Source organism: Ochotona curzoniae, unplaced genomic scaffold, assembly GCF_017591425.1.
Source record: "Ochotona curzoniae isolate NIBS_2020 unplaced genomic scaffold, NIBS_Ocur_1.0 contig_4105, whole genome shotgun sequence".
In the NCBI taxonomy this organism is placed as follows: Eukaryota; Metazoa; Chordata; class Mammalia; order Lagomorpha; family Ochotonidae; genus Ochotona; species Ochotona curzoniae.
Window position 1 is genome coordinate 10,254,524 of NW_024466129.1, and position 22,478 is coordinate 10,277,001.

Below are 22,478 nucleotides of genomic sequence, written 5' to 3' on the forward strand. Positions count from 1 at the left end.
AAGACAATGGATCAAAGACAAGCCACAGAATGAGGGAATCTGTTTTCAAAGCATTTGCCCCCAAAAGGGTTAATATTCAAACTATTTGAGCCACTGCTACAACTTAGAGCAAAAGCAAATGACTCAATAGACAAAGGACTCAAACAGACATGTATCCAAAGAAGACATGCAGATAGACAACAGGCACATGAAAACATGCTGCCTATCACCAGTTATCAGAGATATGCAAATCCAAATGACAGTGAGATAGCACCTCACACCCGTTAGGTTGGTTATCATTGTAAAAACCAAGAGGTAAACATCAGTGAGGACCTGATGAACAAGGAACCGTTGCACACTCTTCATAGAAGTTGTGAAAAACAGCCACTTCTACAAAGAAAAAAAAAAAGTGTATCTAGAAAATGACCACGTGATTCAGCAATCCCAGTACTTGGAAAATATATGCAAGAATATTGACATCTGTATGAGTAAGAGAGCTCTGCTCTCCACTTTCATTGCAGCATTATTCATAGTCCCTGCATAGAGCAGCAGCCTAAGTGTCTAACACCAGATAAGTGAATAAACTATATTGTGTATGCATAAGTACCACCCAGTCTTTAAGAAAGAAGGAAGTTTGCGAGTGAGAATGGAGATCATGCTAAGGGAAATAAGCTTGATAGAAAACAAACAGCATATGAGCTCATTTATGGATAGAGCACAAAAAAAACCTGAACTAATTGCATCAGAAATTAACATGGTGAGATGTTAGTCAAAGAGTGGAAGGTTGCAGTTAGTTATACAATGAACAAACTTCAAGAAGTAGGCATCCCATGGTGACTGTAGTTACTAATACTGTAATGTAGTCTGGCAATTTGCTGAGAGTACAGATCTTAAATATTCTCATCATACACATACAATGGTAACTGTGAGGTGACAGATATGTTAACTCCTGGTTATAATCATCCATTAGTGTCCATACACTGAAGCATCACGTTATATACCTTGAATGCATATGAATTTTAGTTGCCAATTATAAATTCATATATCTGGAGAAAATTGTTTCCTTGAAAAATGATAACAGCTTAAAAATCCTTAAAATCATCCAACAATATAAAGGTGGTTGGCCATGTCTCTTGTCTAAAAGGATGTTTCAATTCTTTCTTGTCTTCCCTGTTGCTTAAAGTGCATTGCACTGCTTTCCATACCGTAGCTCCTCTACTGATTTAAGGAAGCTTCTTTTATTCGTGCTAGTTCTCTCTTCCAGTAAGAACACTCAGCTTGATATCTCCTGTCCTTGGAAATGTTCCCATACTACCATCAAGAGAACTCACTGGTGTTGGTTTAATCTACTTTATTCTTTCTTAAATCACTTTCAACAAATAATAAAAGAAATGCAATGCAATTGTTCTTTGTGAAGTGCTTCTTGAATTGCAGGCATTTATTAAGCAAAGAAAAATAGGACTTCCTTGGCCATGGTATACAGTCCTACTGAAATATTCAAGTAAAAACCTAAGTGAAATGAGAAATTTTACCTTAAGCTAGCAGATACAACTTAATAAGACAAAAGCTTCTGCTGATGAGTTTTATATAAACAAAATACAAGTGTCAAATGATGTTGCTTTATAAGCACATTATAGTGAGATGGAATGTCATCACAAATAAACTCTCTTCCTCTATCAATATTGGAGGAACTACATCAATACCAAATGACCAATGTTTCGTTTATATACGCAAATACAAGACCCACCCCACAGTGGGCTCTCTGCTGACGTGCAGGGGAAGAAAGCAAATCATGACCCAGGTATTTAGGCTCCTGTCTCCCTTATGGGAGACGAGGAGATCTTGGCTCTTGGCTTCTGCCTGGCCCAGCCCTGGTCATTGCTGCCTTTTGCAGAATGGATGAAGATGTTCTATCCTCTCTTCTCTTCTCTTTTCCCCTCCCCTCTCTGCCTTCCTTTATCCCCCTCATTACAGTGTTTAAAATAAATAACAATAAATCTTTTAAAATCCATTTAAAAAGTGTGTCCAGGGAAGCCAGAATTTCTTAACTTCAGTACTATTGACTTTGGGGCACCTGCAAATTCCTACATGTGGGAGCTGCCTTTTGCATTCTACAACTGTTAACAGCATCCTTGGCGTCTACCCACAGCCCCCCAAATACCAAAATAACAATAACATCCTCTAGTAGTGTCACTTCAGAATCTCTCCAGACATTCCAAATATGTCTTGGAAGATAAAATCACTCCCCAGATGAGATCTCTTACCTGGTGAAGCAGTCAGTCAGACAAGTATAGGCAATTCCTTGGGATGGCGGTTAGCACTGTGGAGGTATGTGAGAAGTATGCCCAGCTCTACAGGAGGAAACCAAATGAGGCAGGAAGTCTTCCCCAACTTGTGATGCTCTCTTGGTCAACAGCAGAGGGTGGCAGAGGCCAAGGGAGCAAGACTTCCCTTAAAACAAAAGATTTCTATATTTATCCATTATTTGAAAGGCAGAGCTACAAACCAAGAAGTAGAGACAGAAAAATAGATCTTCCACCTACTGGTTTACATCCCAAATTGTTGCAATGGCCAGATATGGGCTAGTCTGACCCCAACAGCCAAGAGCTAGGAACTTCTGGATCTCGCATGTGGTGCAGGTGACCAAGCACTTAATTTATCCTCAGCTGCTTTTCCAGGCCATCTGTAGGGAGCTAGATTGTAAGTGGAGCAGCTGGTACTGAAAATAGCTCATATGGGATCCTGGCACCACAGGCAGAGCCCTAACTCTCTAGCCATAGTGCTGGTCCTAAGCAAAGGTTCTTAATGACCAGTTAGAACCTGGTCGAGGGAAGAAAATGACAGAACATTTTTTTGCTCACTGTGTGAGGACTAAAATGGAGGAATAAATCTGTGTGTTAGAATGATAAGAGGACAAGGCTGTTTTTCTCTTTCTAGTCTTCATTACAGACACACATAAACACACATTAACCATTGATGCCAACGTAGAAGGTCTCCTGAGAAACCCAATCATTATCACCTGAACAGGAAGCTTTAGTTTCAGTATTTCTAAAGGGAGTATTCTACTCCCCATCTCCTTGTTTTGTTTAAGGGATGAAATGAGATAATATGCATGCAGCATGACATTTGACATCTGTTACTCATAACTGTGTCAGCCTTAGCGATCGCTTAGCATTGTACCTGCTTCCATTCCACCTCATTCTAAATAAACAAACAAGAATAGAAGTGTTTTGAGGAGATGAAAACTAACGATGAAATTCAAGTAGAAACAACACTTTTCAGAAGTGTTGAAGACCCCAAATCCTTCTTATTTCCATGTCCTGGTTAGGATAAGTGAACATCCTATCCAGGTCACTGTGCTACCCCCCAGGATGAACGAAGGGACACACAATCCTATCATTGGGGTTCTTGAAATCCCATGAGGCAGCAGGACCAGAAGGGAGGAGGAAGAAAGCCCAGGCGGGGGAGTATTTATCCAGGTGTCATTTTCCCCAAATTGTTTGTTAAAATATTGGGCGCTCTCCCAGGTACAGCCTGCCTTTGTGGAAATCCATCAGGAAGATGTGCAAAGAGATCACAGGCCACAAAGACAACCGCAAAACCAGAGAGTGGGCTTGGGGCCATTGTCAGGAGCACGTGCTGTGTTCAACACAATCACTCCTGGCACTCAGCTCTTCCTGCGACAACATCTCTAATCCTTTCCAAACATTATTCATCTTCAACATCTGTTTGAGGCAGACTTGAACATCTCTGGCATAATTCAAAGCCTATTATACTTCCAGGGAGAAAGAGGTTCCAAGATACAATGTCAGAATCATACTATGATAGGATCTGCACACTCTATTTTTGCTTGAGGTGAAATAGATCCCTATGTCAGTCATAGATAATTATAGTCTGGAATATTACATGAAAATTAAAATGTGTAAAATGTCTCTCTCATTTCAAATAAATGTCAGGAACTGTATATACACTTCAATGACTAGACACTGAGGCAGAATTGAAGCAGATATTTTGTCTCTGCCCCAAACAAGCCCGTTCCTTTTCCTGGCTTTCCTGTATTTGCAAGGAGAGAAATATTTGAAGACTTCTGATATTTGGCTCCTGCAGAAGCATATTTGAGAAGAAGTAGGCACAACACAGAAAATCCAATTTATTCACTGGCAATATTCACATAAGTCACAGCAAAAACATAAAGTTCAAATTCAGGACATGGCCCAGTTGATGGCTTCAAGAAAAACTGTTATTCCCCTGAATTGAAACAATTTCTTCTTAATCTATTTGATGGAATCAATACGACCAACCACAGGCCTAAAAAATTGTATCCTGACAATCCCCTGGTGTCCACAAAGTGGAAGCAGAAAGTATTTGCTGAACACAATCACAGCCTTATGAGAAAAGTACCTAAACTGGAGATTCAAGATGGCGGGACAGGGTAAGGACACGTTTAAATGGACTGAGAAACATTTAATCAGGATGAAGCAGAGAGGACATATTTCAGGAAATAGGAGAGGACAGAACAGCAGCAGAGGGGTGCCTGGAGACTGACAGACACAGGAAAGCAGCGGGCACAGCGGTGTGGTGTTGTAGTGACTGATACTCCAGCATAGCATTCAGCTAACAGCGATCTGAACTCCACCAGCAGCCAGGTGGGAAGGGACTTTCACTGGGAGCTTGGGAGGTGGACCCAGACAAAGAACTGTCTGTCCTGCTGGTCCGTTTGATTTGACCAGGAGCAGAGACAGAGCAGCAGATCTCAGATGGGCAGTGCGAGAACAGGGTGGATTTCACAGTCCAGTCAGCCCCCTAAAGCTGAATTGGGTGCCATTTTGTGTAAGGAGGAAAGGGCAAGGGAAAGGACTGAGTATGTGCTGAGCTGAAACTGAGCTCATTTCTGACTCAGTGAACTACAACGACGTGGCATTCTATGGGTTCCACCCAGGGCAGGTCTTGGAAGCCTTCAGATCTGACAACCAGCAGATCAGGAACTGTAGTGGTGGTGCGTTAGGCGCCATTTTGCACACTGTGGCAATAGCTTTGTGACTGCAGGGGACAACAGTGAACTGTGCATGTGCTGAGCTCGTGAGTTCTCACTGAGTTACTAGATCGCATTGGTCCAGCAGGAAAATAATGCCAACGTTGGCATTGTATGGGTCAAAATACATCCGTGTGGCACCCAGACCTAACATCCAACAGGTTTTGACAAGATCAGCACTACCAACAACCTAACTAGATAGGACACCTGGTGTCTCTCTAATCCTGGGACCTGCTCCAACCGAAAGTGGGAGAAAGGTTGCAGAGACAATGGTGCGGCCTCAGCACGGTATCACAGGAGGTGGAGACTGGTGAGCCAGGAGGCGGGGCTGTGGAGACCACGGATGGATATCTGACATAAAAACCCAGACCTGGAACTTGCTGGAGGTTGTGGCACAAGTGGCTGCAAGCAAGAAGTTGTGTACCAACTGCAATAAGCAAAATCACATTGTAGACCTGTGGGTGACACAGCTTAGAAACCTGCCCCAAGGAGAAGACTCTGCTGACCAGAAGAACAATGATCAAGAGCAAAAGAAGAGACAAAGGCACAATGAATATTACTGAAAACTCTCCTGCAAAGGAGCAAAACCCTATGCCAACCTCAGAGTTCACTGAGGAAGACATCGAGAAAATGGGGCACACAGAATCCATAAGACTCATTTTAAAGCTTCTGATAAAAAATGAGAAGCTCATGCAAGAGTTCAAAGAATCTAAGGAAGCAGTAAAGAAACTCAAAGCTGATATATCAGAAATTAAGAACACAGTAGAGCAAATTAAAAGTACACTGGAGAGTCTCCAAAATAGAATGAAGCAAGCAGAAGAAAGAATTTCAGAATTGAAAGATATTTCCTGTCACCAGGGGGAAGCAAACAAAAAGCTGGAAGCAGAGCTGGATCAGACCAACAAAAGTATTCAAGAATTGAAAGACACTCTTAAGAAGCCAAATATAAGAGTTATGAGAGTCCCAGAAGGTACAGAAAGAGAAGCTGAGTTTGCAAAGGTACTTAATGCAATAATAAAGGAAAATTACCCTAATCTGGAGAAAAAATTGGGAAACAACATCCAAAAGGGGCACAGAACTCCCAACAGGCTTGATCAAAAGTGATCTTCACCAAGACACATGATCATCAAGCTCTCTTCAATTGAACAGAAGGAAAAGATCCGTAAATGTGCATATGAAAAAATCAATTAACATATAAAAGAATGCCAATTAAACTCACAGGAGATCTCTCACAGGAAACTACAGGCCAGAAGAGAATTGAGTGACATATTCCAGATTCTAAAAGAAAAAAAATTGTTGGTCTAGGATAACATATCCAGCAAAACTTTCTTTTGTGTTTGAAAATGAACAAAATTCTTCCACAGTAAAAGAGTTAAAAGAATTTGCCTCTTCCAAACCTGGCCTACAAATGATACTTCAAGATGTTCTCTTGACAGAGAAGAGGAATAGCACCTACCAAAACCAAACATCCCAGTAAAATGACAACAGAAGACTAAAACAATGAACGACCCATTCCTAAAATGACAGGACCAAAGTACCACCCATACATATTAAACCCTGACTGTAAATGGCTTAAGCTCAATCAAACATCATAGACTAGTAGACTGGATTCAAAAACAAAACCCATCTGTTTATTGTCTGGAGGAGACACTTCAACAAAGATCAGCAGAAACTGTATCACATGGGTTTTGATGTTTTCTGTTAGTTTCACATCTTCAAAACACTTTCTTCTGATTAAATCATTCAATGACTCGTAGATCATGCAGTGGCATCATTTTTTTTGCAAGGAGGTTCTTGTTTTTCATTTCTTCAGCTACATGTTAGACATTCAATAGCATGTTATTTAACTTCTTGGTATTGTTCATTTTTCCCCCTGATGTTGACTTTGTTTTGTGGCTTTTCATTTAAGGGCATGTATAGTAGCTGTGTAATAGAAACTATCATATCTAGTAACATGTCATTTAACTTCATGGCATTGTAAATTTCCATCTTTCTTTCTATTGTTGATTTTGTATCATGACTTTTAAGGGGATGTACAGTAGCTGTGAAATCGAGACTAACATAACCAGATATGAGGATACAATGTAGTATGCATTTCTGTTTCCAGACAAAGATGAACTTACAATGAAACTGTTTGCTATATCTTGACAATAGGATGCTGGACTCTCTGTCATTGTCCATGCCCACAATGATGGACATATGACTGAGTATGAAAAACTATATGTTAGTAATGATATAGAGGAGCTAGGTGGGGGGAAGGGAACTGGGGAGGGGATAAGGCAATAAGGAATTGTATCATAAAATGATAATAATAATAATAAAATGTAAAAAATAAATAAATAAAATAATAAAGGAAGAAAAAATGAACAGAAAAAAAAAGTACCTAAACTGCCACTTCTTGCATCATTCTCTGTCCAGGGCCATGACCCCAGATCAGAGGGTCTCCTGATAGACTCGGATCCTCCTGAAGACTCTGTCCCTCATCCTATTCAATGCGGATAAAGATGTGATTTACTTTTTCTGGGAGAGGCAGCCCATAGCAGAGAAAAGAGGCCATGGCTAATCTCTAAGGTTTGATATCAAGGAAGTCAGTGTTAACATGGTAGGTGAGTCAGTGGTTGGACCACGGTGTCTTGTCTAGCAAAATGAGGTCGAATCAGGTGTTCTTTCAGCATTAATTAGCCATAGCGCTAGCATTTGTCAATCATTTATACACCCTGGTAATTTGTAAAATAAAACTAAATCAAGCAGAGAGGAGGGATCAAATTCACCTGATGAGAAAAGCTGGCACCAACAGTGGTGGCTGGCAGGGGAGGTGAGGAGTTGACACACAGGGAAGAGACAGTGAGGAAAGAACTGTGTTACTTGGCAGTTTTTCTAAGTGAGCTTCATTTTTAGCCACAATTTCTCTCCCCAGTAAATATAGTCAGAGTGTGCACTCAAAGGATTCCCAACAGTCAAGGTGGGGCAGGGATATTGCAAACCTTAATGAAGATGTTTTCATTTAGCACCTGTGTCAAATAAAAACAGAACTTCTTACATTTCCTGGCAAGAACCTAGAAAAATCAAGAGATAAGAAGAGTTACTTAGCATCCAGGAGAGCAAGGGGAACGCCATGAATGTGGCCTACAGCACGTTAGCTGGGACTTAGTGCCACCACGTGGGCCATAACACTGACAAGAGAAGCAGTGAGTGGAACCCAAACATATGGAAGACGTTACAGAGAAGCAGGGGATTTCTCTGACAAGTAGAGCTGTCCAGCAACAGAGCACACTGCTTTGTACTATGCAGAATCTTTCAGCCTTCGGAGGAATTCCAGGAGGGCTGCCTGTCCAGCACAGGTAGGTGGGAAGATTGGCATGTGAGGAGGAAGCAGGTAGATCCTACCTTTTGGAGCTCTTTTAAGACTAGAGTTCTGGGACAAATGATTTGGCACAGCAGGTTAAGTTCTGTAAGGGAGTGCATGGTTGGAGTCCCGGACACTCTGTTTCTGACCCAGTCTCCCACTGGTGCATGCTCTGGGAGGCAGCAGATGATGCTCTGGGCCCAGGATAGAACCCAGTGAAATTCTGGGATCCTGGCGTTGGGTTGGCCCAGCCCTGGATTTCAAATATGCTGAAAATAAAAACATTTACAAATACTAGATTTCTAATACTTTAGTGATCCCACAGCTTCTTGGTACAAATGTTTCACAATCAATATTACTACCTCATATCTACAGGAAGAGATTCAAACAGCTCTTGAAAACAAACCTGAATGGAGACTGATACAATATCAAAAAACTGCTTCCTTCTCCCACCCCAAGACACACTGGATGATCATAGAGTCACCAACGTTGAGAAAAGTTCATCGCTGAGCTGGAGTGTTTAAAGCAAAACAAAGCAATCAAAGGTGCAGTTTTTGCTTGAGTCTGGAACTCAGGAGAACAGAAGTCACCTTACTTCAGTTGTCAACGTGGATCCAATTTAGAACCTTTCATCTTAAGAGTTGGATGTGTTAAAAAAAAAAAAAAAGAGTCATGTGTAAGGAGTTGCGCGACCTGCAACAAAGCTTTCCAAATAAGACACAGGTTATCAATAGGAATCATTTGAGCAGTTTGGAATATTCTGAGAGCATAAGTCTCTAAACCTTAATCCTTTGAGGATTAAATTTACCATCATAAATGAAAGGGCCGTGCATGCAAGTGTGCCCCAGCCACACAAAGATGGCCAAGAATACGAACTTTAGTAGCAGCAAACGAGTTGAGCTGAAACAAAGGAGCCATTCTCAAGTCAGTAAGCCCTGGGAACAGACTCCTTGCAGTTCTGGGGTTGGGATAGAGTCCATTATCACATCTTTCTCAAGGAGGGACAGGTGAGAAGGAAAATGTTAGGGTGATTCTAACCTTGTGGGAGAACACAGCCATCACCCACACTCCATCTGCCTTCTTTCACTTCTGTCGAATATCATACCTCATGTGAGACAATGGATCCAAAACTAAGCATAATTCTATGGGTCACAGGTACTTTAATAATAATTATTTTGGCTCAAACTCTATAATCTTGAAAATTACATTGGTTCATATTTCTAAATATTCCTTATATTTGAAAGCTTGAGTTTCAGAAACACACATGCAGACATATAGATATAGCTTATCTGTGATCTTTTTTAATGCACCTCAACTCCTAGGTCTTGATCTGTAGCTATCTGCACTTCAAGTGTCTCCTACTCACTCTTCTCCCAGACAAGACTATTTCAAAGATCGTGACTCTGGCATTTAATCACATATACATGTTTTACTTCCTTTCTGTCAATGCCTCCAGAGATCAAATACATGGTTTTTCACCCTATAAGGACAGCATCTATTCAACAGCGACTTGTTGCTAAAACTATTCGAAACAATAAAAATCTAATATAGGCTAACTGACTTCAGACGTCCACATCAACATAAGAAGAACATTTTTCACAGCATGCCATTTGATTTGGAACTCCTCTGAGCTCTCTTACAGGTATCAAAGGGATGAGAATTCCATTTTGCTAACTGGAAGAAGAACTACACAGATGAAAAAGTTTAGGACAGGTCTGCTCTTCTTGTGACACTCCCTAAAGTTTCGAATGCTACAGATAAGGCTCAGAAGAGCCTTGAATCAACACCCACCAAAAAAAAAAAGAAAATGAAAGAAGAAATATGACCCTCATTTCAAATGATGTTCCTCTTGCTCTCTATGTCAACATGTTCAAAGATTACAAGGAGTGTACTACCGCAAGACACAGAGCTTTCAAAATTAGGGTCATGAATACACAATTGAATGAATGTGATTTCAGTGTCTATAACTATACAATGAGTGGCTTCAATTTCTACAATTCTGGAGTTTCAGCCCACTCAATAGAAAAAGCTAGAAAGAGAATTGATTTGTCTTGGGTCACAGAACATGTTAACATAAATAATTAGGACTTCCTGGAGGTGTCCCAAATCGCAGATTATGCCCTCTGTAAGGTGTGCAGGTCCTCCTGAATAAATCAAGGAAGAACCACAACATTTCCTGGTGTTTATACCAGGATCACCTTCATGAACCTCAAGATAAGTCTGTCAGGTGTAGGCACATCACCTAAACCTGCAACCTGCCTGGTGTGAGCCAATTAGTTACATGGAGAACTTGACAGGAGCAGCTGTCAGATATCCTAGTTCAACTTCCAAGGTAGAAAAGGACATTTGGGCCCTTTCTTGCCAAGTCTCTACAGGGTACAATAGTGATTTTCACAGACAAACACACCACATAGACAGAGAACAAGATGGGAAAGGACACAGAGTTGGAGGAAATTACATGGCAGCTAATGTTTTGTAGAAGGGAGACTGCTGAGAGTTACAAGGACCTGAGGGAAATATTCCCATTATTTTCATAAACACTTCTGCATATTAATGAGTGCATGAGCTATTATTTCAAGTGTTAAATATGTTATCCATAAAAGGATTCGGAATCTGGATCGCAAAGGAAGGTCTTGACTAGATGAAACAAACATATCCCAGTAGAGGAAGGTGCCAAGAGCTAGACTCTACAGGTGCTCAGGGGATCAGCAGTGAGAATTGACCTACGGAGAGGTTCCTGGGGCTAGAAGCTTCTACAGAGAGCAGCAGCAATAATAGCAAGCACATGGATTTGGCCCACTTTAAGGTCTCAGTTCCAAGTTTAGGACAGAAGACTAGAGAGTCAATTAGACAGCAGAGGTGCCTTTGTCCAGGGAAGAGCAGGCTCAAGAATTAGATAAAGCATCACTTAGATCATCATGAGTTGTTGGCCACTTTCCCAGAAGGCTGAACAAGAAGCAAGTTAGGAGCAAACTGATTTTGATATGATCAAGGATTTGTTTGTGCCTTTCGAGGAAACACTAGGAAGCTGACTCCAAGGTATAATCTGAATACCTTCTGCTCTTCTATCCTCCATTGGGGTCAAAATCTCTCCCACTTGTTGTCTGTCCCTGTGAAAATCTATTTAATTTAGGGAAGGTGCCACTGGAATGCCTGATTGCTGTGCACTCCGCTGACAATGCACATGACTTCCCTGGCTGACAGAATGCCGTGGAAATGAGACTCACAAGTAGACGATTCTACTAGGACAAAGAAGCCATGAGGTTCAGACAAAGTTCATGTGCTCCTAGTGGGGTTAGGATATAAGAGTGTTATGAGAACTGTACAACAGGGAACTGGAAAAGGACCAAAGTGACAGAGTAAACCATTAATTCTTGCAGTATCAAAGAAAGTGTTGTTTAAGAGGCTACTAAGAGGTTTATGCCTCGAATTCTGCTGAAATAAATAACCTGCCACTATCGTGAATTTCCAAGTGGTCATTTTTATACTAAATTCCTTGGGATAGGCACCACGGACCCTGTTTAACCGACACAGAGCTGAACTCAGCCAACGTGGAGATTGTCCAAAGGTTGGCCCCATATTCAGCACTTCCTCCAGCACCAGAATCATCAGGAAATCCCAAAATTACGGAACAGATTCTTTTTGTAGGAACAGATACTCTTTCCCTTATCTGGTTTTTCCGTCATTTTTCTGCTCAATTTTTCAGTAGGGAAACTACCTTGAAATACACAAACAAATGAAAAAACTGTTGAAGTGGCACATCAGATTCAGATACATCAATGAATTACAGTCACAAACAGGGTAACTACATTTGTTTTGTTTTTTCAGGTAACAACTATTTTTGTAAGGAGTTGACAAAATCCTTGCATGATAGGCTGCAGCGAACAACTCACTGACATCAGTGGTAACGATGGATAAACACAGAAAGTAAATTCAGAGTGAAAATGCAACTTCTAGCTGGGTTCAAATAAGATCAAGCTGAAAGATGGGATGGGTGTGAGTGTAATTTCTGGTGTTTCTTCTGTTCCTTGCTTCTGCTGCGCTGAAGGATCTAGAAAGTGTTCCAGCCCAGCCCTGCTCCACCATGTGGAAGTGGCCTTTCCCTACATCATTTGATTGTCAGAGATCAACAAGGTTAATATGTGATGGTTACTTTCATTTTCAAAGGTCAAATTAGTTTGAGTTTGGTTGCTAAACATTGATGAAACCCCAGAACATCATGTTAAATGAAATAAGCCAAAATCAGAAAGACAAAAGTGACACTTTATCACTCATTTGGGTAGGCTTACAAAGTGGATCTCATAAAAAAAAAGAGAGAGAGAGCAAAATAGTGATTGCGGAAGGCTACGGTGTTTAAGGAGGAGAGGAAATGAAATAAGACAGATAAGAGGAATTCTTCACAGTATTTTGCAGCACATTGGAGTAACTTCAGTCAACAAAGTTTCATGCTATTTCAAGATAAAAGAGTTCAGAGCTTCCCAACAAATACAAAGGATAAGTATTTAAGGAGATGAAAAGCTGATTAAACAAAGTTGACATTACATGTTATATGTGGAATTAGAGTATTACATCCTGTAAGTATGTACAGATATTACATGCCAATTCATATAGAGTAAAATAAATTTAGAACCACGTTTCCTGTTACACAAACCAGGGTCACTATGGCCAGTGAAGTTGGCCAGTGGCTGAAATTGTTATGTCTCTGCCCTTTTTTTTTGTTTGTTTGTTTTAAAGATTTATTTATTTATTGGAAAGTCAGATATACAGAGAGGAGGAGAGACAGAGAGGAAGATCTTCCATCCGATGATTCACTCCCCAAGTGACAGCAATGGCCGATGCTGTGCCGATCCAAAGCCAGGATCCAGGAACTTCTTCCAAGTATCCCACATGGGTGCAGGGTCCCAAGGCTTTGGGCCGTCCTCAACTGCTTTCCCAGGCCACAAGCAGGGAGCTGGATGGGAAGTGGAGCTGCTGGAATTAGAACCGGCACCCATATGGGATCCCAGCGCGTGCAAGGCAAGGACTTAGCCGCTAGGCCATGCCGCCGGGCCCATGTCTCTGCTCTTCTTTCTGCATCTTCCTTTTGTTTCTAAATACCATGTCTATGAGGACACCCAGAGCCTTGTGCTGGGCTCCTGCCTTGCTTCTCTTCCCTACAGTGTATCAAGGTCTAAACTCCCACCTCTGCATGGTTCTAAAGCATCCTTCAATTCCTCACAAGTATTTCCTGGCAGCTGCCTTCTAGGAAGTTTACCTGATGGACTAATTCCACCAATAGGCTCAAAACTCACATTATTTCCTTGCATTTTCCCTCCACATTTGCATCTTTCAGGAAAAACATGGGTGAAATACTTGATTCCATAGTAAAAGATTCTTCTAAATAGGTGAACGGAAGGGTTAGTTGAAAGTAGCGGGTCCCTCCAATGTTTCAAATTTTTTTGTCTAATTGCCTAGACTTGGTGGCCCATCTGGATAATTAAAAGGCAATATCTAATGGCAGGTATTCAAATGCTCATGGATTATATATATATAATGAACATATATATATATATATAATGAAAACATTTATCATACGTTTCAAACTTTTTGTATCCAAAGTACCCCTAGCTTTTATTTTTTTTTTCTATGATCTTTTTCAAGTTTCTTCCTTCTTTAGCCATGACTTACATAATTACTTACACTTACATTCAAGTTAGTCAAGATTAAATAAAATTTAAAATTTAAGTTTCTTAGTCATGCTAGTTAGACTCCAAGTGTTCAGTAGCTACAAATGACCAATGACCACTGGGTTAGTTAGTTGTTGGAAATGTGCCCACTCTCATAGGAAGGTTTACTAGATAGCGTCTTAGCTCAGACTACTGTAGGAGACTCCCCCAGACTAACTGGCTTAAGCCAAGGGCACAGGTGTCTCACAGTTCTAGAATACAGAAGGCCAAGAGTAGGGTAATAGCCGATTCCCATGAGGACTCACACAGCCAAGAAGGAGGCAGCCCTTTATACCTCTTCTTCATCCTTTAAATAAGGACAGGACAATCCTCCTCTTAGAATCTCATCTAAACCCAGTTGTCACTCAACAACTCTGTTTCCTGATGCCATTATCCTGGGGGGTGATGGTTTCAACGTACATATTTGGAGGGGAATACATTCAGTCTACAAATAGGTGATATTAGTTCCAGGGAATGAACCAACTGAAATCTACTCAGTAGGGGATGGATTCGGTGGCATCACCTCAAGCTGCTGTCACGATGCTGCTATCTCATTTTTCACTGCTGCCTTAACACCATCACCTGCACTGGTGTGATACATGCCTATGGGTCACCCAAGGCGCCTTGGTGGTTGATTGGTGCCACAAGCTGAAGGTCTCGTGCTTAAGGAGATTTGTCAGAGGTAACTAATCTCTTCAAGTCTGTCTGTCAATCTGAGGTTGTTTTGTCTGCAGCAGGGTGTGGGTGGAGTCTCTGGGATCCGAAGGGCAAACTGTTAACAAAAGCCCAAAGACAGCTCCACTTCCATCCTCATTCTCACTGGACCCAAGTCTTGGTTCATTACCCATGAAACACTTCGCTAACAGAAAGCCAGTGGTATGCAATAGACAGGTGGCCAGGAGAGCCCTGGCCCGTAGCTTTGACAAGAAAGACAGCTTAGTTCTAAGATGTTCAGAAAGCAAATGACAATGTTGAGAGATGCCCACATTTTTGTGATGCCACGTTTTGGACAACCAAGCTCCCAAAGCAAGGCTTAATTTCTAAGGAAGTAGCCTCAAGTGCCTTTCCCTTGGCTTCTAAAAGACCACAGAAACCAGTTGTTTGAGATACACTTGTAAGGTGCTTAACAAACAGTCTGATTCATCCGTTTCTGTTCACATAGGTTGTGGTCCTCACTCCTTTCATAAGTAAACTGGGGTTCAGAAACTTTAGTGACTTGCTCAAGTTCACTTCAGGTGTAATTTGTGAGTTGAAGAGTGAAGAGCTGGCATTTAATGTTGACAGCCACTGTCTAACCTGCACATTGATGATCAAGTTTTTCTATGAACCATTCCAGCCTTTCACATTCCAAAGGAGAGGAGAAGTCCTTTGGCTCAAGGTGGCCCAAAGAGCATCTGCATTTCCCATCTCCCTCCCCAAATTCACAAGAAGGGACTGACAGAGACCAGAACATTTTGACCAAAAAAAACTTGAAAAGCAGTAAGCATGTGCAATCAACTTGACAGAGAGAAACAGAGGCAGAACATCAGAAATCAATCCGAAACATCAGAAATCAATGCATGATGCACAAAAAGAAGGTGCCAGAAGATCCTAGTCTGAAGGCAGGAAAAAAAAAGCAACAATAACAAAAAAGCAAAGTGTAAAATAAGTCATGAGGGCACAAAGATTGGTTGGGGAGCTGCATTTGAACAGTTTGGGTGCATTTGTTTTATGTAGTTGGAAAAGCTTAGTTTTTCTCAGATTCAAATCAAGGAGCAGCAGCTCCCACGGAAAAGAGAGACCCACTCAGATCGTGAGAGAAGCAGATCAGAACTCAAAGGCCTTTGCAGAAAGAAAGGCAAGAGGCAGCGCCCCCTAGGAGTAAAGGCCAGCCTCCCACCGCCCGGGAAGGACAGCAAGGGAAACCTTTGGCCAGTGTTGTCACTGTTAAAGAAGCATCCAGCAGTTCCCCAGATTGAAATACTAAGGATCCTTGTAAATCTCAACCCCAAAGCAAGCTTACCAAGTAGTTCTGCAAAACTAATAGCGTGAGAATGGAGAAAAATGAAGAAAGAGAAACTCATCACGAGAACTTGGGGAATAAAACATAATAGGGCAACTTTTGGTATAGAGAACCTCAGGAAACTGCATTCTTAGGGAGATTAGAGCAGATACGGATCCTCCAAATAAGAGGCTCCTGTGTGTGGGGGGGAACCCAGAAATTAAAAAGCGCTCTTTGATCTTAAAGTGCTTGCAAAACAAAATATTCTATGCATCAATTGAATTAATTGAGCAAGATAGACAGCCAACTTTAGGCAGCAGAAAGTGAATCAGATCATGTCCAAGAACATTATGAGAAGAAAATGAAAAAGAACAATACAGAAAATGTAAAAGGCATGGAAAATTTGGACCAAGAAACCTACCGCCCATATCTAAAAGAGGATTTGAGAGACGGTAAGAACAAACCAACCAGCTTACCTTGCAGTCAAAGGCGTTCCGCAGAGGGAACCAGGAAGTGGGATGGGGATTAGGGGACAGAGACGGATGCAAGGTTCCAAAACGTAAGGAAGAGCCGTGTGTTCAGCCACAAAGCGCTGGGCAGAGTCAGCTCAAACAAGCTCCAGAAACCCAAGGACTTGAGGGATGAAAATTTCATCCACGGAGTTCCCATCGGGATAGAGCGAAAGGGATGCGAGGGACGCCAAACTTCTCCTTAGCAGCGTCGATGAATCCAGAATAAATACCTTCAGAGACCTCAAAGTTTCTGGACTTAGAGCTCTGTACCTTGTCAACTCATTAACCAAATGTGAGGAAAAATACAAACGTGTTCAGAATTCAAAAGACTGAATCCTATGAGAGCTCGGGGACAGGAGGTCGCTGTAACAAGGAAAAAGGAGAGTATTGGGTACAGCACATATGGGAGATTAACCAGACTGGAGTATTAAATATGGGATTCCAACCCTACTTGGCAGAAACAATTGTAAAGATTGTGGTGCTCAGAAAAGCATCCAAAATGAGTTTATCTGTTTTTAATGGAAAGTCCGATTTACAGAGAGAAGGAGACACAGAGAAAGATCTTCCATCTTCCGGTTCACTCCCCAAGTGGCCACAATGGCTGGATCTGAGCTGATCCAAAGCCAGGAGTCAGGAGCCTCTTCCAGCTCCCCCACATGGGTACAGGGTCCCAGTACTTCAGGACATCCTCTGCTGCTTTCCCAGCAGGGAGCCAGAAGGAAAGTGCAGCAGCCAGGATACAAACCTATGCCCATATAGGATCCCAGCACATGCCAAGTAAGGACTTTAGCCACTAGGCTACTGCACCAGGCCTGCATTCACATAGTCCTAACCTTGGGATTGTTTTTTATTGTTCTTTAATTATTAAAGACACGGCATAGTCAAATCTATAAAGACACAGCATGTGATGCCAGTGAAGTAAAAATTATCATGCAAACTGTCAGGATCTGGGTATAAAGTTGAATGGAACAGTAGAAAAAGGAGGGACCTAGCCTTCTTTCCTGGTCTCTTGTAACAGAGTCAGTAGCTACTGTCCTAAGTGGACAAGTCAAAAAATGCTAAGCATAGTAGAACCATAAAATTAGCCAAAACCAGTAACATAGCTAACAAAGGTTGGTAAATGTTGGTGACAGAGATGGCAGCGAGCTGATCAGAGAAGGCTCATTTTGGTGTGCTCCAGGTATCTCTGCACGTTCTCTCCATCACTGGCTTGGGATTTTTACGTCCTGGAGCTTCTCTTTTCTATTTGTTCAGAAAGTATATGGCAGACTAGCAGACTCCGGTACATCCTGCCCACAGTGCTGGGGAACACTGGGACCTTTCTTCTATCTAATTCTGATTTGTCTCCTGTTACCTTCGCTCCCTCTATTTCCCTCCTTCACACTCTCAATCACTATTCTACATTCAAAAAAGATAAAAAAAAGATTTTCTTTATATAATTCCCACATATGAAGGAAAACATGGAGTATTTTTTTTTTTCTGTATCTGGCTTATTTCACTTCACATAGATAAGGGAAGAAAGTACAACGATATTGACTAACACTCAGAAAAATCAAAGAACCAGTAGCTTGGATGCACTCATTTTTCAAAATATGTGGAATCAAATCATGTGGCATGAGGCTGATTAGGCCTTTGACACTCCAGTTCCCAAATACTTTCCCCGGTAACAGCACTGCTGGACCCCACCCACAAAGCCCTTCCCAACCCATCAGCCTTGGACGACACGGTTGATCCCTTCGCTCTCCACATGTCACTCGCTTGCCATGGTCCTTCTACTTGCCCTCTGCTCTTTCGGACTGTCCTCTTGTTGGGATTTCCATGTCCCAGGCTTCCTCTTCTTCTCTCTTAATTTACATTCACCCAGGGATACCGCTGAGCACACTGTCCATTTGTGACCTTCAGTCATCCCCCACCGAGCTCCACACTTGAATGTCCAGTCGTCTTCTTGACTTGGAGATTTCAAACTGAACACCACCCAAGCTCCTCTTGCTGTTTTCACCTCCATCTACCTTGCTCTCCCTGCTGCTTCCCTCTCTTCAGCTGGGAGCAGCTTTCTCTCTCCTGATGTTCACTGTAGCTCTGCTTTTCAAAATGCATGATTCCTAACCAAAGTCACCATCTGTTCCATTGCCATCCTGGCTTAGCCATCTGCTCTTGCCTGGGCTGCTCCTGGTCCTACTTGAAGAATTTGATTCAAGCCTCAACTTGTCAACAAGGCCCCTGCTGCCCACCATACGTGAAAATGCAACAACTGCCTTATCCTGCTTGTCTTCTTTTTAATAGTACTTTCCACCTTCCAATTGAGCAAGCAATTTGCACAGTTTTATTATCTTCCTTCCCCTATAAAATTCTGCTTCCGAGGAACATGGATCTTTACCTGTTGGCCCTCAAGTTCCCAGAAAACTACTTGACATACACAAAAGGCATTCAATAAATCCCTCGGATGATTACACAAACTCTAGTTGGCTTCCGTGACGCTCATGGCCAATACTGAAGCAACTGTGACCAGTGGGACAGAGTTCTACAGTTGTCCAAACCTAGAGCTCTAAGGGTGTGGCCAGTTAGACTGCAACCAAGGATTGATGATGAGGACAAATGGTTCTACTCAAAGGAGCCCTTACTCATCCGGCATTGGAATGAGAGGCACTTAAACGATTTGAAAGTAGGAGAGGTCACAGGAATAACTGGAGTTATAAAACAGAATCCTTGACATGATACCTATGGTTCAGGTGCATGCGGTGTTTTTAAGTACCTGTCTTTTTACTCTCAGATGAAGAACCTGGAAGGTTACACACACAAGCACCTACAAAAATTCTGTTTGTGAAGCAAAGTTAGAAATGATCCAATTTGCACACCTCTGAATTGTTTCGGTTATTTCCACAATTCCACCTAAAAGAGCGAGTTTTCAAATGTGCTGGAGGAAGGGATTGAAGCCAGAGGCTTTGAACCCAAATCACTCCTTTCCCTTCTTGAATGGCTAGGGGAAGATGTGAGCAAGTTGGGCTCGGGTTCAGCTATCTCTTCTCTTTCCAAATTAAGTTGAGACAGACACTGAAACCTCTGAAACACCTGGGGAGGAAGTTCTACACCACCAGAGGAAACTGTTCTTTCAGGATTGGAAGAGAGTGGAATCATGGAGTCCAGGACCCCCGTGATAGGACCCTTTGGCCTCAGCTCTGCCTGGAGCCCCACCTGGCCCTCCTGGCTCCAAACAACCCCACATAGCTACTGCCAGAGCCTGCAAATCTTAAATGCCTACCTCACTTCTTCCGCTCAGAATCGTATTTGCTAATCTTCTCCCTAAACATGTATTACAATCTTAGGATTTTATCAAACCATGTACACAAAGTAATTATAGGAAGAATAGTGCATTATTTGCATATCTAGTATTTAAAGGGTTACTTATGTAATTATTGAATGTAACTTAGAATAAGCTGTTTGAGTCCCTTTCATCGTCAGCCAAACATCGGGTTTTGAAAGGAATTCCTTTAAACTTCCACAATATAAAGGCACATGGTGATGTTAAGTTACAGCTCCAGCTTAAGTGAGTCAGACATGAAAGTATTTATGAGTAAGTTAACTTTAGACACTTGTAAAAAAAAGAAGTCAGGTATCTATTGCTCTCGGTAGAGGCAGGGATATCATCAGCAATTAGAAATTCTTGTGCTCCTCACTTTGAGAAAGCGTCCAGTTCTGCCTCACTTTTGTTGTTCTAAGCTCCCAACATAACAAACCTGGCGGTGCCATCAGCACCCGAAACAAGCAAAAGCAATCCCTTTATCAACTCCCCGCCAGACATTTGCTTTTGGAAACTGGCGCAGAAAGGGGAGGGGGAGGGGAGAGAAAGTTGAGGGAGGCCAAGAGAAACTGAAAATGGGGTGAAAAGCACCGCACATGAAAGACATAGAGCGGTGAATTGAGTGTTGTTTTTTTTTTTTTTTTTCTAGCAAAAAAAGCAGATTGAGTCTCGGGGCTTTTTCAAACCAGAGGCCAGGTGATCAGCATTTGTTCTGCCGAAAGCATTTTCCATCACAATGCGACTGTGATTGTAAGGATCAGCAGGGCTTGAAAAGTACCTGGGCCATTTATCAAAAGGATATTTGTAGGACAGCTTACCAAGTTCACTCAGCTAAACTTGACAGGCCACAGTCAGAGTAGGGAAATCACTTTTATTCTATCTCACTGCACCAAGAAGGCAGAGTTTAGGCCAAGGACTAAAAAATTCTCCCTCTCTCTCTCTGTCTCTCTTAACTCTACTTAAAAGTTTTCAACAGGAACTTAAATCTAAGTGCTAAAGAGAAGGAGCGAGGTTGAAAGAGATTCAATCCCAACTTTGATGTAAACATCCCAACTTTTTTTGGAGGGCAGCCATATCTTTGATCCTACACAAACTGTTAAGAATCAAGTGTCTTGAACCCTGATCAGTTGAAGTATGACAATTTTTACAGCGATTTCCAGTTTAAGTTAGCTTGCAGGTGATTAATAGTGGGATAAAATGACAAGGAGTAGTCTTAAGAATTCCTCAAGCTAACAAAGACATTTAAATTAATTAAATTAGTCCCAGTGTGTTGAAAAACTTGAAACTATTTCCATGACATTCAGTTGACATCAGGTAATAACCTTTAATATTTTCAAAGTATTTTTTTTTTCTTCCTTTTCAGATTTGCCAGGGAGCTTTTTTGTGCCCTTGGCTATGTTGCTTTGTTATGTTTAGCTTAGCTTTCAACATGTATGAAATCAAGGTGTTATAAAAAGAGCACGGAGCTGGAAATTAGGTGCCTGGCGTTCTAGACTTACCACTAAGTATGTGGCTTTGGGCAAGTTGCTTTACCCATTACATGAAAGGGTGAGAGCTACGCAGGTTCTAAGAGTCTCCACGATCCTAATTTCTTAAATACCTTGCTACCCACCGTATCGACCCTTGTCTCCATCATGAATTTTCATGTAGGCCACACTTTTGAAGCGAAGGAGCTTTTAAAACAAACCTTATGCCTGTGCTGCCAGCAGGTATCTGGGAAAGCCTGGGCTTTAATACTTTTTAAAAAGCTACTCAACTGATTGAGAACCACTGGTTCAGAAGATGAGAGGGGTATTTTCATGAAAATGAGAGAATCAGGGGACACTAACCAGATCTGGAGGTCACTGTTTCTCAGTGGCTTCCTGGGCCATCTGAGATACAATGGAGACACAAATCAAGTTTATGTCCAAAGTAGAATTCTGACTGTCCAGTAATCTCTAGCCTAATTCTCATGCTCTAGCGCAGGGTCTCCCCCACAGATTCCTTTAGTACCCTGTTGTCAGAGGGGGTGAACCTGCTGCCCGCCACCCAGCCTCCAGGTGTGTGAGAGACGTACAGATGCTACAGTTTCATTCTAAGCAGTTCCGGCTTACTTGGGACACACACACTCTTAGATGGGGCAGCGAATAGCCTCAAGCCAGGAATTCCAGCAATTCCAGGAGGGGAGAACTAGATGCCAGTCGTCATCAGCACAACTGTGGAAGCCACCTCCCATAGGCCAGGGGTAGGTGAGTGAGATGGCTCTGGCCAATCAGTCTCTTTAAAAGAACTTGACTTCTACCCTGGTTCATGCCATCTTGTTTGCCACCTGTAACACAGTGACCTTGGCTGTTAGTTGCCATCTTGTTGAATCAGTGACCCATTCACCCTTGAGCTTCACACTCTAGTACAACCAAAACGTGGGTACATGATCCAAGACAGTCAAAGCATGCTACCTAAAGGAGTGGCTTGACCAAGAAAGAGGTGAGTCTGGAACCAAGAGGGGTAGTGCCTCGCAGTGAAGACTGATGTTACACCATATCCCTCCCCTTCCCCTGGGTAAAGACAGAACACTTGCCTGAGAACAAAGCCAAAAATGGAAGAAGGCGCCATGATCAGATGGAGCTCTGAAGATAACGGCCTGGG